The sequence below is a fragment of the Sinohyriopsis cumingii genome, chromosome 19 (genome assembly GCF_028554795.1).
Source record: "Sinohyriopsis cumingii isolate HCF-2022 chromosome 19, ASM2855479v2, whole genome shotgun sequence".
Lineage (NCBI taxonomy): Eukaryota > Metazoa > Mollusca > Bivalvia > Unionida > Unionidae > Sinohyriopsis > Sinohyriopsis cumingii.
In genome coordinates this window covers 50,516,643-50,533,631 of record NC_142979.1, presented here as the reverse complement: position 1 = coordinate 50,533,631, position 16,989 = coordinate 50,516,643, and the positions used below count along the sequence as shown (strand labels likewise).

Below are 16,989 nucleotides of genomic sequence, written 5' to 3'. Positions count from 1 at the left end.
CCGCTTCTGCCGAGAACAACACGTTGTAGACAATACAAGCGATTTGAGATACCCGATTATGTAACTACACTCGTATCTTTAACAAAAGGACGAAAAAGATAATGGGGGTACAAAAGTATACAAAAAAATCACATAACATTCTTAACCGCTCCGGTGGCCTAGTGGTTAGAGCGTCCGCCTCGGATGCGGGAGGTCGTGGGTTCGATCCCCGGCCGAGTCATACCAGAGACTTAAAAAATGGTACTAACAGCTGCCTCGCTTGGCGTTCAGCATTAAGAGGTTAGTGTTAGGACTGGTCGGCCTGGTGTCAGGATAATGTGACTGGGTGGGACATCGTGCTACATGTCTGCGGCATGATGCCCCAGTGCTAGACATCACTATAAACTGCCACATTGCAGACATCGTAGCAATATAACTGAAAAATTGTTAAAGCTACGTTAAAAATCAAAAATCACATCACATCACATAACATTCTTAAAATTCCAGTGCAAGGTGACATTGGTGATTAGATTAACACTTGAATAAAAGATAATACATTTTTTCAAAAAAATATTTATGGAACACGAATGCTCCACTACTGTTCTGAAAACTGAATACAAAAGCTAACCAAACCGTGACAGACGGACAGATTGACGGACACAAGGATAAACAGACGGATAATCATAAAAATATATGCCTCTTCCACTTTCGTGGTAGGGTAAATAAAAACGAATTCAATCAATAACGTAAATGTTTTGAGGAGATAACTGAACCCTGAAGTGGGTGTGGAAGACCAAATCGAAAGAAACAGAACTTGCTTATACGAAAACAACGTAACAAAGAACAATTGTATGTGTGAGTACCTGAAATCGTTCAGTATGTGAAGGGTCTTCTGTAAATACGGCTGTTTCAATTTGCCACAAAATATTTTGTTACCTCACCTCAACCCCTTGCCTTCTTTCCGTTATGAGAAAGTCAGTAAACATGTCGCAAATTCATATTAAGTCATTAAATATATCTCATATTTACTAGATGCTCAAACGTCAACAATTTCGCCTCGCAAAAAATGTGCATTAGGGATGAAACTATAAGCTCACGTTCCTGCCATCTGAAATGCGCTAAACCACTGAGAACGCAAATTGGGTTCTTCTTTATATTTTTAAAATACTGACAAAAATATGTTCAGTGATTCCCAGCTATAATAGCACTGTACATATCAGGACTGAACTCAGCACTCTCCTTGTCGTGAGTCTGAACAGGAGTCCCTTGAAGGACCTGACGCCCTAGTGAGCGAAAAGAATTTCATGGCATTCAAATTAAGACTATTTCTTCCTATTAACTGGTGAGTGTTGAAATTATCTCTAATATTCTTCAGCAACAAAATAATTTCAATTTAGCTGATGTGATGGCCATCTTGGATATCAGAATGACATTAGTTTTAACAATTAGGACCAAGCAGACATCATTCGAACTCTTCTGATGAAATCACATGTCAATATAACCATCCATTCAGGGAGAATAGCGAAAGTTTGAAGACAGCCGTCGTGGCAGTCATACTGGATGTTTGATTGGCACCATTTTCACTTAGAATCAGCTAGGTATCATATCGGTGAAAACCTATGTTAATATACATGTAACCATCCATTTGCGAGGAGCACAGATAGCAATATGTTCATGACAGCTGCCATGATGGCTATATCGAGGGTTGATTTGCACCATTTTCATTTAGAATCAACTATACACCGTAGGAACTCTTCTTGAAGACCCCATGTTAAACTAACTTTCCACTGAACAGCAGTGATAACAAGATTTTCAAGATGGTCCCCATGGTGGTTATATTGGATGTACATTCAGCACTATTGTAATCTGGTACCAACAATACATTATAGGAAACTTTCTGGTTAAAACCATCTCTTGATTGGTCTTTTCATTTTGGAGGAGTAACAACTGCATGATTTTCAAAATGGCTGTCATGGCGACCACATTACGTTTCAGATGCGCACCATTTCCATTTAGTATAGAGGCCCCGAGTGGCCGAGTGGTCTAAAGCGCTCTCCGTTACGGATCACTGCCATCTCACCTCTCTCTGTGTGGGTTCGAGTCTCAGATTCGGCCAATGTGGGTATGCGAGAAAGCTTGCCAGTAGCTTCTCGTGGGTCGGTGGTTCTTTCCAGGTTCTTCCTCCACCATTAATACTGGCCGCCATGTATATACTATCGTGTGCTGAAAAATGGCGTTAAACCCTACAACAACAACAACAGCCACCATTCAGGATAAACTAGACATCATAAAAACGTCTTCTGGTTAAAGCACAATATCGATATGATGATTTGTCTAGGAGAAGTAGCGATAGTAAGATTTCCCAGATGGCCATTGTGGTGGCCATATTGGAAGTCAGAACGGCGCCATATTTGTTTATGAACAAAACATTACATGTTGTTGTTGTTGTTGTTGTAGGGTTTAACGCCATTTTTCAGCACACGATAGGCTATACATGGCGGCCAGTATTAATGGTGGAGGAAGAACCCGGGAAAACCCCGGGAAGAACCACCGACCCACGAGAAGCTACTGGCAAGCTTTCTCACATACCCACATTGGCTGAATCCGAGACTCGAACCGGCGCAGATAGAGGTGAGATGGCAGTGATCCGTAACGGAGAGCGCTTTAGACCACTCGGCCACTCGGGGCCCCAAACATTACATGTCTTTCAGTGGAAACCCAATACTGATATGTTCACTTATTCAGAAGTGATTTTCACGATGACAATGTGTTGGCGACATTGGAGGTCTAAGCAGCAACATTTTCATTTAGAACCAACTTGACATTATGCGAATTTTTTTTCTTCTTTTAAATCTCCATGTTGATACGGCCGTATTTTCATGAGAAGTGGCGATAACAAGAGTCTCAAGATGGTGACAGTTGTAACGATAGTGGAACTACGAGCTGCACTATTTTCATTAAGGACAAACTAGACATCACAAGTCTTTCTGTGCAAAACACAGGTTATTACGACCATTCATGGGGCCCCGAGTGGCCGAGTGGTCTAAAGCACTCTCCGTTACGGATCACTGCCATCTCACCTCTGTCTGCGTGAGTTCGAGTCTAGGATTCGGGTAACGTGGGTATGTGAGAAAGCCCGCCAGTAGCTTCTCGTGGGTCGGTGGTTCTTCCCGGGGTTTTCCTGGGTTCTTCCTCCACCATTAATACTGGCCGCCATGCATAGCCTATCGTGTACTGAAATATGGCGTTAAACCCCACAACAACAACAACAACAACAGCAACGACCATTCATTTGGAAGGGGACCGCTCCGGTGGCATAGTGGTTAGAGTGTCCGTCTCGGATGCAGGATGTCACTAGTTCGAACCCCGGAAACGTCATACCAAAGACTTATAAAAATGGTACAAACAGCTGCCTCGCCAGGCGCTCGGCATTAAGAGGTCAGTGTTAGGACTGGTCGGCCTGGTGTCAGGATAATGTCACTGGGTGGGACATGATGCTACATATCTGTGGCATGATGACCCTGTGCTAGACTTTAATTTAGTAGCTTTAATTTTTCAGTCATATGGCTACGATATCTGCAGTGTGGCAGTTTACAGTGATATCTAGCACTGGGGTATCATGCCGCAGACATGTAGCATGATGTCCTACATTATCCTGACACCAGGCCGATCAGTCCTAACACTAACCCACGACCTCCTGCTTCCGAGGCGAACGCTTTAACCACTAGGCCAACGAAGCGGTCAGGAGACGATGAAAAAATATTTAATAAAACAATTCTAAATAGATACCTGTACTGACCAACAAACGTAACACGAGGAAAGACTATTCCTTCTATTTTACATGTATTTCATAATACTTCTAGACCAGGGTAAAAAATAAATGGTAAGAAATTGGAAATTGTCATTTCAACAAACTTCCAGAGTGTATCAGAATGCACAGTTAACATTTTATAGAAGTTGCAGCCTGAATGGTTGATCCCTGGATATAATGAATCAGGTTGGGGTATGTTCATTTGACAACGGTTAAATCGAGTTGACCAAGTCAGGTCATGTGGGAAGCCATCCGATTGTGTTGTGTCTCTACATGTATGACATCAATCTGTGACGTCAACAAATTAAGAATGTGAATATCAAAGTACTTTAGTAGAGTTGTCGTGCAAAGAAGCATAGTGTATGCAAAACTTCGGGTAGAATGTTGAGAGAGAGAGAGAGAGAGGCGGAATGAAGGAGAAGGGAAGAACGACATGTGACCTGTTAGTGCTCGTTAGTGTCCTTAAGAAAAAGAAAAAAAATTTATTGTCTTGAAATAAACAGTTGCATATACTGTAAATAAACCTTGTATATATGGTTACAAACATGAAATGTGACAGACCCTTGTAGTTACTCATTTCTACGGGGTTTCTGATACTAGGTGCCATGTAGAGGATTTGGGATCAAAATGAAGGTCGTCCCAATTTATATATGAGAAAGAAATTGGTACACTTTCATTCCTAGTTCGAATCGAACTACACTGCACTTACGAATAAAATGTGCACGTTAAGAGTATGTTATACATGTCAAGTTTCCATGCAAGTGAAATGGAAATTCATATCTATATTTCTCATACTCTGGCAGCTGCCACATAATTTTCCAATCTATATTAGAAATTGTTACCTTGAGAGTTGAAGATTATTCCACGAAACAGAAATCTGGCGTCCATTACTGAAGCCCGGCATGCACATTAGTGCAGTCCGCACGTGCAATTTATGCCAAGGACTATTAAGTATACGATGTGCCAGTGTTGCGTAGAATGAGCGGTTATATCTATGGACTGGTTATATAGGTCAAAATAAATAAAGTAAAGAAATTCTTATTATGCCAGTCTTAATACATGTATATAATTGTAAATGACCAGTGCATACTTCCATTGTTGTTGTCTTCTGATACAAAAAGTACGCGTGTGCTGTGTACGTCGGCAAAGGGAGAGAAGAGAATGGGTGTTGGGGAATGTAAGAGATACCTTAAAACCATGATATACCGGAATCACCTCAAGTCCGTTTTGGTGTGGGAGTCCCAAATCTTTTCCTTCTTTAAGTGCTTTTGGTAATGCACAATACGGTACACTTGGGTGGGATTTGGTACTCCCATTTATTTCAGTTAAATATCATGCACCATTTAAAAGTGAGTGTGAAAGAATACCTTTTAATAAAAACAATTCCATACCTTGTTGTCCTTTGATGCAGTGTATGGAGTCTGTATGCAGTGAAAATGAGGTACGAAGGTCTGTGTTGGCCGTAAGTAGCATTTAATCATGAAGATAATAGCACAATTCTCCATGTTAGTTTTGGTAACAATAATAATGATATAATTTTTGTCGCAAAATTTATCACGCTTCCCAAAATCAAGAGTCCAGAATATTCATATTCTCTGCTCACATGTTTTTATGTACACATTGAACTATCTATTGTACCACTGTTGAAAATTCAACTTTCCAAACTGTACGTGTATGTGATTTAGATTTTTAACGTAGCTTTAACAATTTTTCAGTCATATCGCTACGATGTCTGCAGTGTGACAGTTTATAGTGATGTCTAGCACTGGGGCATCATGATGCAGACATGTAACATGATGTCCCACAGAGTCACATTATCTTGACACCAAGCCGACCAGTCATAACACTAACCTCTTAATGCTTAATGCGCTTAGTACCATTTTTGTAACTCTTTGGTATGACTTGGCCAGGGTTCGAACCCGCGACCTCCCGCATCCGAGGCGGACGCGCTAACCACTAGGCCACCGGAGCGGTCCTTTTTAATTTTGTAAAGGATAAATTTTGTTTAAACAAGAACTATGAGAGGCTCGGGTGTTTCTTACACCAGGGCCCGTGATCGCTCTCCACGGCCCTGCCAGTCAGATTCAGGTGCATCACTATATGCATGTTTCTAAAGCACCTGTGTCTTTGTAAATAACTACACTGTACAATGATATAATCTAATATTATCGAGTCCAGATTTTAAATGTCATACAAAATCAACACAAAATAACTAGTCACAAATACATAAAAAGTCACTAAATCACCACTAATATGTATGTAATTAATTTGTACACGTAAATGTAAACTCCTGACCTATATACGTGGCATATTCGACACACCATAGAATCCAATGTTGACAAGCACATGGATATATACATGAATACATGTCATATTCACCGTCACTAACCATGTAATGCGCTATACTTCGTTTAACCTTCACGATTAGAGTGACACGTACCAGAACTGAACGAGGTACCATCTCATAAAGTGTGTGTGTGATTTGGATTGTTAACGTTGCTTTGACAATGTTTCAGTCATATCGCCACTATGTCTGCAATGTGGCAGTTTATTGTGATGTCTAGCACTAGAGCATCATGCCGCAGACATGTAGCATGATGTCCCACCCACTAACTGCTGAAATTTTTGTTTAGCTGCTAAAATCCTGACACGCGCTGCTGGAACAGAATAGTTACGGTAAGCATACACTAGGCGTATCTGCGAGACAATGTCCAGAAAAATGTCCCAAGGGCACACGAAGTTAAAACTACTAGACATGATTAGACATAGATTAGGGCTGACAACAGACTAATCTAAAGTCGTTCCGCTGTTGAAAAGAGACGGATATTAAGGCGGTTTGTTTTACAAATTACTTGTATTTAAGCCGTTTAAGAAAGAGTATGTTATCTGATTGTTATCTAATTGTTTTTGATGCTATTCATTTGTATATGTGATCAATAGAAAATATAGAAAAGCGTGTGTGTCTTGTTGGTTTAATTAAATATCAGGGTTTTATTAATCAAGCACGTGGCCTCGCGTTTGATGTACACACACGCACGCACGCACACACCGGTTTATGATTTCTTAAAAAGGACATGTCAACAAAACGAAGGAATAATCATCCCTAAAACTGAACATGTACATAAACCTTTACCTGTAACAGAAACATATAGCATCACTGTAATTGCGACAAAGTTGAAAATATAATAAAATGACATAACATTAAATAACAGTGTCACTAACATGTAAATCCAGCATGTACGTTAAGGTCTCAGTGCAGAGACAGGGTACATGCAACTTTTTTTGCCAAAACCGTCTCTACTTTGTAACACATTTTTCTTCCGTTCCCACACATCCTATCTTTCATATAATTCTATTTCTATTAGTGTCATTAATTACGCATTACTCGCTAGGTGGTTGTATTATACAGTATGGTGTGCATAATATTACAATTTCTTGGCCACCTAATTCTTATCTTTATCTCAATATATATACTTTAGGATAATAACGTACAATATAATAGAAGTAAAATAAACTATATAAATATCCTTATAAAATGTATTGACATTACACATTTGGCCAAAGGACATCAGATATGAACTTTAAATAGTCAATACGTTCATCTTAATAAGATTACGTCACTATATCAATAAACATTTTAGCGTGCCGCATTTCCTTTCATTAATAAATCATTCCTTTGGGGTATATAGGGGTGAACTACCTATGCCTTCACGCTGCAATTAGCACGATCAAAAATCGTCGATTAGAGGATACACAGTGAAATATCTACTGGCAAAATACGGAATTTGTATCGAGCTCTATTTATGTACTATGAGCCTTTTGTACCGATATCTACTACGAAATTATAAAGTATTATTTTTGCGATCGTGACCATATATATGTTTCACCTTTGGTCACTGTTAATGCGTTATTGCGACCTTCCTAATATGAACGTATGATGCCATTAACCCAACCAGTGAATAGACAATCTCCAGAAACAAGATGGTAGTCGCAAAAGACCGCCATATTTTGAACAGAAAACTATTTCTGTTTAAAATTGGTTTCGTAGCTGATAAACAGGTTTTCTTTCTGTAATAGTGAAAAAGAAACGATGAAACACTTATTTTGCAACTGTGTTGCTGTAAAGCATTTTTGGGGACGGGTTTTACATTTTTGTAGAGCTGAGATTTGGGGTGAATTTCGAGATTTCTGAACATCTTATTTCATTTGGAGATTTAAACGACTCTTGTCAGTCAAATTTTGTAAATCTAGTATTACTACTACCAAAATATATTATATTTAGATCGAAATATTAAAACGACAACAACAAATAACCTGCAAGAGCTCTACTCTGATTAGATATTTCATTTTACATTTGAAGCTATTAAGTTTAACCTGGAAGATCCAAAGCTACAAAAAAGTTATTTACTAAATGGAATCATGGGAAAACATATTTTATCGGGAAATAGAGTAATGCCATAATAATGGAATAAAGTGATAACTGAATGAAAAGTTGACTGAAAAATATAACCCTTGTTCTCTCACTCCCTTTCTCGTACGTGTATGTGGGCAGGGATGCACATATATGCAGATGAATGCGGGTATAGATAAATGTGTATATATGCGTATATGAATTGTTTCGTACATAAGTATGACGGTTTATGCATGCCCTCATATTTTTTCTTTAGAATTACTAATATTATCGTATGTATTTATATGTTATCATGAAATTATTTAATGCAAGCTATTTCTTCTTCTATTCAATAATTTCTTTTTTCCTTCCCTCTCACCTTTCATCTTCCCCTTGCTTGTCTTCTGGTTCAAATAATTCACTAAGATATATGTAGTTCATGCATGTAGTATTTATCTCTATGTCAATAATAATAAAAACGACCTCCATATTTGGTCATAGCTTATGACGAATGACAGAAGGCTGACAACAATAAAATATAAAAAAAAAGAACATGTTTTATTCTTTGATAAACTCTGTTTCTTATGAGTTATAATACATAAGAAAATATGTATTTAGTCAACCTCGAAACACATTTCACAACTGTATTTTTGTATTTTCTCATTTTTACCAAATTTTAATTTTTCGTTTTTAAGTATTCTGAGGTCACCGGAAGTACGTTTGGAGTAACTGACAATATACAGACTAATAGGGAGGTAAATATAGGGAGGTAAATACGAACGCCACATGAGCATGACCTATTTTTAGATAGTGTTGGGTTACTCTCGCTCTCATCCACATAGAGTTTTCGTGCGTGCAGGTGAACTAGGATCTCGGATATCGTGGACGTAAATATAAAAAAAATGCCTGAAAATACAAAATTCACCCAAGCTGGAAAAAAATCACCCGACAGCGGTTTCTAAATTGCTTGTGTTATGGTTGTGTCTCAGGAACTTTACCAAATTTTGCGAGTGTATCTGAAGGCCGATAATATTGTGACTGTCGCGAAAAGCTTAAAATCAAATCACTTAAGCGTGAAAACTGGATCAGGTGGACCTAATTTTGAAATGTTTAAGTTAAACTGTTGCCATGTAGATACACACCAAATAACATGAGTGTCTTTTAGATAGAGTCATATGTATAGAATATAAAACGAATTGCCTGATTAAAATACATCAAGAGTGAAGCTCAAGTACAGTCCAAGACATTGAGGGTACACTGAATTAACAGATTCAAATACAAAAATCTTCCAAGAGTCAAATTATATGGGTTTTCACAAGTGCAGGTGAAATAGGGTCATAGATTTTTAAGGGCGCAGCCAACAGTTGGATGATAATTAACAAACAAACAACAATGTCAATGCAAGAAATACAAACAAAAAGACTAGAGTATGGTAATTTTAATTAATTAAAATAAAGTACTTAAGAAAATGCCACTAAAACAAATAATTTTAGTTTTATGTTTTGATTCTCAAACTTCACAAAAACCTGACCAAGTCCAAAATATTGAGATTTTATTTTGAATTGAAGCCCTAAACAACCTTTTGTAAAATCGAGGTTCACCACTCGTAACAGCAGTAACATATATGGTTTTAGACATTTGTAACGTTGAGGTTCACCACTCGTAACAGCAGTAACATATATGGTTTTAGACATTTGTAAGATCGAGGTTCACCACTCGTAACAGCAGTAACAACTATGGTTTTAGACATTTGTAAAATCGAGGTTCACCACTCGTAACAGCAGTAACAGACATGGTTTTAGACATTTGTAAAGTTGAGGTTCACCACTCGTAACAGCAGTAACAGACATGGTTTTAGACATTTGTAAAGTTGAGGTTCACCACTCGTAACAGCAGTAACAACTATGGTTTTAGACATTTGTAAAGTTGAGGTTCACCACTCGTAACAGCAGTAACAACTATGGTTTTAGACATTTGTAAAGCTGAAGTTCACCACTCGTAACAGCAGTAACAACCATGGTTTTAGACATTTGTGCATTGACTCTCTTGTTTGAAAACAACGTGGAAATGTTCTTTTCTTGGTTTTTAAATAGTTTATTTCATTTCTGCATTTTGTATTTTTCAGATATGAAAATTCACCTAAAATTCTACAAGTAGGAAAAGCGTGCACACACACACACACACACACACACACATGTGCGGAAAGATCCGCGAGATCCTACTGCCGGTGTAATCATGCCCAATATGATGAAATGAAATAACGCTTTATGAGGATGATGACATTTTTAAATTGCTTTTGGTTATACCGGTGAGTGGGGTAAGGTAGTCACCAAGCGTGCTACCTACATAACTGACAACATGTAACACCGCGGAGACGCATATTAAAAATGTACTAAACACAACACTGTCATGCAGTGTAGTTTATGCAGCATGACAGCATATCATGTTTCTCATTTATGTTATTATGACTAGAATTATAGAACCTTTGCCACTAGAAGTGATATACTGTTTTGAGAAGTTGTCACGTTTCTTTCTCTACCCTGTCCCTTTCCCCTTCTCCTCCCCCCCCCCCTCTCTCTCTCTCAAATCAAGTAAAAATACCATGGAATTGGGGAGGGGAGTAATTATCTTTAAATCCTCAAGATTTGTATAATTCCGGCTGGCCAATTAATCCTGATAAAACTTATAGCTACTAAGTCGACAAGATTTTCGTCCTCTATTCCTAGTGGAGACAAACGCCTTATAATTGCGTAGCAATTCAGACTTAATTATGGCGGATCGTTTGAAGGAGATTTCCTTAGTTGACTGCTGATTGCTTTAGGGCCACCCTTATCCCTAGGTTTGTTTTCTGATGTTGATATGGATATCGGCTGTTAGCGTGACGTAATGGGCAAGCAAACGGTTGGTTTACACTGGACAACAAATTTTTACAAAAGTCATGTTACTGAAATAAAATTAGTCAATTCTTATCAATTTTTATGTGCTGAACACGAATATGACAGTCAAATTGCAAAATTGGCTCTAGTTTTTTTGTAATCTGCAAGAAATTAATGTTTACATAACGAAATGCATTCCAATAGTAAAAGGTCAACTGTAATAGCCTACCTATAAAAAATCAAGTCATTGACTACATCTTAGATTTCTTCGCCTGTCTCTTGTACAGCTGTTCGGGAGCATCTCTGAGGAGTGTCCAGCAGTAGTCAGCCAGCATTGTAGTGGACCATTTTCCCTGGTATCTTTGTTCCATTGTTGCGATATCTTGACGAAAATGTTCGCCGTGTTCATCACTAACAATACCACAGTTGCTAGGAAAGAAATCCAAATTGGAATGAAGGAAGTGAATCTTTAGAGACATATTGCAGCCAAGTTTCTTATACTTCATCAACATGTCTTCTACTAGTTCCTTATAGTTTTCTGCCCTAACATTTCCGAGGATGTTTGTAGAAACTAGGCAAAAAGCATTCCATGCTTGTTTCGCGTCACCTTCCAGCAAGTTGTTGAACCGGTCATCTTTGAAAAGCTCTCGAATCTGAGGACCCACAAAAACTCCCTCTTTAATCTTTGCTTCGCTGAGTCGAGGGAATTTTTCATGCAGGTATCGGAATGCTGGCAAAGTCCGGTCAATGGCTTTCACGAAGTTCTTCATCAAACCTAGTTTGATGTGAAGGGGTGGTAGCAAGATTTTCTGAGCCTCAACCAGAGCTGGGTGTTGGATATTCTTCTCTCCAATGGCTACATTCTGCCTGTGAGTCCATTCCTTCCTCATGTAGTGCATTTCCCTTGCTCGGCTATCCCACTCGCATAAGAAACACATGTATTTTGTATATCCTTGCTGCAGTCCCATTAAAAGGGCAACTACCTTCAAATCACCACAGAGGTGCCAGCTGTACTTGTTATACTCAATGGAATTCAGTAGCTGCCTTAAGTTATCGTATGTCTCTTTCATGTGGACAGCATACGCTACTGGAATAGATGGAAGAATGTTTCCATTGTGCAAAAGCACAGCCTTGAGACTCAGTTTCGAAGAGTCCACAAATAGTCTCCATTCTTGTGGGTCATGAGTGATTTTTAAAGCATTCATGAGGCCCTCAATATCGGAACAGAATATCAGATTACTTTCCTTTCTGAAGAAAGGCTCCAATTGCTGGTGGCGCTTTCGATATGCAGTAATTGTGACATCTTCTTCTAGAAGATTCCATTGTTGGAGTCTTGATCCTAGCAATTCTGCCTTGTTCTTTGATAAGTCCAAATCACGAATCAGGTCATTTAGTTCTTCCTGTGTTATTCTGTGTGGGGTTGATGATGCACCACAGTGAAAATCTGGATCACTGCATGCTGATGGACCAGGAGAAGAACAGGTCGACTCACCTTTGTCTTCGTCAGATGAATCAAGAGAATATTCTGCTGGAGGTTCTGGAATAGGAAGTCCCTCACCATGTGGAACTGGTCTCAATGCAGACGGAATGTTTGGGTAGACTATTCTCGACTTCTTTCGCTTCGTTATTCCGCCGGAAAGAGGAGGAACCAAGCAGAAGTAACAGTCATTTAGGTGGTTGCTTGGCTCTCTCCACACCATTGGGACTGCAAACGGCATTGATGACCTTTTGCAATTCAACCACTGTGAAAGCTGTGTTGTACATGTAGCACAGCATATATGCGGAGCCCAAGGCTTGTCTTGGTCACCAACCTTGCATCCGAAGTAAAGATGATATGCCTTCTTCACTTGAGAATTGATACTTTTCTTCTGGTTGGCAAATGTCACTTCCCCACAAATATAGCAAAAATTGTCCGCGGTATTAACACACTTTCGAGGCATTACTGTTCTTTATTGTACGTAAATGGATAAAATAATAAGTTTTATGTAACAGTAGCTTGAACTGTCTCGCACAACGTCTAAAATATTTTAAATGCTGAACCTATCTGATTGGGCTTTATATAGTACACTGCTTACGTCAGCTTCAGCAGCCGCCTGGCATTAGTATAATAGGCCTACACATGTATAGTACACTGCTGACGTCAACTTACTTCAGCAGCCGCATGGCATTAGTATTGCATTGCATCAGAAAATGATGCAATCAACTGTGGATGATGTGAGCATGATGGTATTATGCAATGTTACATCATTATTCCGGATGTTGCTGCAGTCCTACTGGAGAAATTTACACAGTGAAACATAGAAAATGAGGTATATGAATATCTTCAAAACGAGAGCCAATACAAATTTTTCACGGTTATATTCGTGTTCGGCACACCAAAATACTACAGATTAGGGCCTTTTCAAGTCAGTAATGATTTCACTGTTGACCAGTGTTATTTAAAATCAAAGAGTGACATGTATTAATTAGCCCAGTTGACTAAAGTCCACGGCGACGTTGCTTATTAAACACGTTTAGCATTGCAGAAAACATAATATAATAAAGAAATAAAAGAATGAAATCCCACCTGGCATCAGCGTATCAAAAACTTCATTCCCCCCACCCCACCCACCCAGTAAACTTAATTATGGCTCTCCCTCCGAATAAAAGAAACTTGCTTGACGGGAATTTTGTTCCCAACTAGCCCCCCACCCACCCACCCACACACACACAATTTGCTGGAGTTGTTTGGGCGGTACTTTACTCATTGTCAAACCATCTGATGTGCATAGAATGTTGTTTGTATTAAACCTGATCAATACTCTCATTATTATACTGATCGACAGGGAAGAGATCATATTGTTCTCTTTTGTCCAAAATGTTTCAATTTATTACATATTGATTATTTTCCACTTTAAACAGAAAGGCAGCTTCATGCAGTGAATTATGGGACCTTTCGGATATCTATCAGATCTAGGCACTTTCTGTTCGATTAATTGACGTTAAAATATGGATCTCGAAGTATTATCGTCATATGGTATCACGGTACCAATTGTTTTTCCATATACCTCAATGCTAATGTTTTGTGAAATAAATATACTTTCTTTCCTACTTGGGCATGCATGTCACACACTGTCATGTAGAACAATGCTAGATTGTCAATTTGACAATGACATAACCAGGTACTCCACTGCATTTAAGAGAGATAACTCTACTGGAACTAGACAGGGGTAAGAGTTATCTAGTCACAACAAGCACATTTTCAGCCATGTGTACCATATTTAAAATAAAATCATAAAAAATACAAAATATGATCTAGATAGAAATTAACACAAACTCACATGTTGCCAAGAGGCTCAACTTTTTTTAAGCCAAACAGAAAGTACAACTCTTACATAATGCACCAATCACAGCTAGTGTTGTTCTTTAATTCTGAATACAATGTTCCATACACCTTAAGCTCCGCCCACCTGGACTTGCGCAATTGGTACCGTTATACCATATGATTTGTCATCTTAATTTTCATTGGTCGACTGGTATTTATTTTAAAAATGGTAACGCGTTAGTTTTACTAAAGTGAAACATAGTGCCAAGGTAGCTTAGTAGATCGTAGTACTTGTAAGCCAAGGCTAGTGGGTTCGGTATCCGCCCAGGCCAAACCAGGTCGACTGCCTCTGTGTCCTTAGCTCCCATTTCCTTTGCATATAATACAATCACTAGCTTTCTTAAAGGAGCCGTTAAAATCGAGCAACAAAAGGTAACGCTTTATTTTTGTCATGAAAGGTAAAGAATTGCATAATACTTTACTTTAGTCATGAACGGTAAAGCGTTAGTACAAAAAACATGCTGCTTTTTGTCCAGGTCAAGACACGACTTGAATACACTCAGGTTGTAAAGGTTACAACATATGAGGGATATAAGATACAAGAACAAGAATAGATGATACACAATGCTTAACAGGGTTTACACTATTTTGAAAACACAATCTAAACACCTGCAAATGTTTTGTAAGAGTCGTACGTGATCTATATTCATTAACTGATTATATTTATAAACGTTAGTCCTTGAAGTGTAAAAGTGAGTTATAACTTACCATCTTCCATCGTGAAAATATGAACAAGATAGAAGATAGATATATTCATCCACTATTTATCGAGACTTGACAAAGTGTGCAAGTATCTTTCTTAGGTGGGAACATTAACCCACCTACCAATTTGCAGTTCGAAACTTAATTAAAATTTTAGCTACTGTTTTGTAAGGCGCTATCGTGTTGTGTTCTTACAAAAATGTAACTCGTTAATTTTACCATATATGTCACGAACGGCTACTCGTAATAAGCAAAATGTGTGCGCATTCTTGTACGATAATGGAGAAACATATATCAGGGATAGTTAAGAAAACTGTACGTTGTCAAATTTCTTAACTTTAGACTATGAAGTGACATTTTCAGCTATTATTGTTTAATGATTGAAGATATAGATATACATGTATATGTAAATGAGTGGGGATTTTTTTCATAAAAACTGACGTGAGGTATGTACACCTACCCTAGTAACAACGCAGTCTCCCGACAATGATATGATAGCAGTTGGTTTAGCGGAATAATTAGTCAAACAAACCAATAAACACGATGAGTTCATGACAAGTAGGATAACTCAGAAATAATTCGGGTGGAATATTTTGTAAAATTTATCACACAGGGAAAGGGCTTCCGTTTGTATTGCACCACTTTGCTTCAAAAATTACCTTCGGAGATGAAAAATTCATTTGTGAATATGGGGCGGGGGTGATATGAGCCATTAACTTGTCAGGTTAAACGAACGACATTCTTATGCTTTGATTAATTATAACTATGCATAAAATATGGATTTATCTGGCATCATTGGTATGTCGTAATTTTTCAATGAATTTTTATATTAGGCTGGTTGATGCACCAAATTTGTCCATAACACAAATGAGAATTATATTAAAAAAATTGCTATTCATATCCGTCCTCTGACAAGTTTTTTTGTGAACGATTTTATTTGGAGTGCGAGATTCTATTCTGTTTGCCGTATAAATCGCTATGTTGTTGCATTCAGTCCTTACAATTTGTATACCTCCGAGTTCGTGTCACGTAATAAATTATTAGGGCTGTCCAGTATCGTGCATGCGATACGTGAAGAAATACGCGTTTTCCAGCTTGTAAACAATATGATTGACTATACTTGTTTCATTTTCTTTTGTTGACGTATGTGCGCAAGATTTAAGGCTACCGTTGATAACACATAACTGGGTGTTATCAGTTTTGTTTGAGACTAATGACAACAACACTTCACAGCTGCTGTTGCTTTGTCGAATCGTCATTAGAGTTCACTTTTCGCGTTAACCTTCATGCCTAAAACAAAATAGAACTATGGCGTTATTTACCATTATTTCGAAGTTGCGATTTACAGGCACGGCCACGTGTAGCCGGTGCCTAACCTCTCGCAAAAAACCTTGACCTTGCCTACATTCTAAATGAGAGTCGTACTCCGAAGTTTTGAAAGAAAATGGCATACCATTTCTTATTATCAGTAAATCACGGTATATTGTGTTGTAGTAATAATAGTTCATCATTTTTCACACTCCTAAACATATAAGCACTAATACAAACATTCCTTCAACCAGTTATCTACTGTAAACTCTCACATTTGGATGCGGAAGTCTTGAATATAGGGATCGCAGCTCTCAGAATAGCCTGCGTCAACCCATATAATGAGGTTGAACAAATACCATTGTGTAGAGACGAGAATAATATCAACTTGAATGCTTTAGTTCCTTAATCCTAGGGCTACGTAATTTCAATGCTGTGCATCGCTAGTTATGCATTGAAAATACCACGTAATCAGCACAGTCGGCGTGTATCGATAACACACGAAATAAAGAGAAACGTCATAAAGAAAATTCGCTACCGCAATTGTAGTTCCTTTAGC

The 16,989-nt window shown here is 38.2% G+C and overlaps 1 protein-coding gene across 3 annotated transcripts in view; it reads right to left on the bottom strand.

Moving 5' to 3' along the window:
- LOC149775688 (uncharacterized) overlaps positions 1-16,989 on the bottom strand; it is a 38,513-nt gene that overhangs the window by 13,982 nt on the left and 7,542 nt on the right. The gene's annotated exons all lie outside the window — the stretch shown is intronic.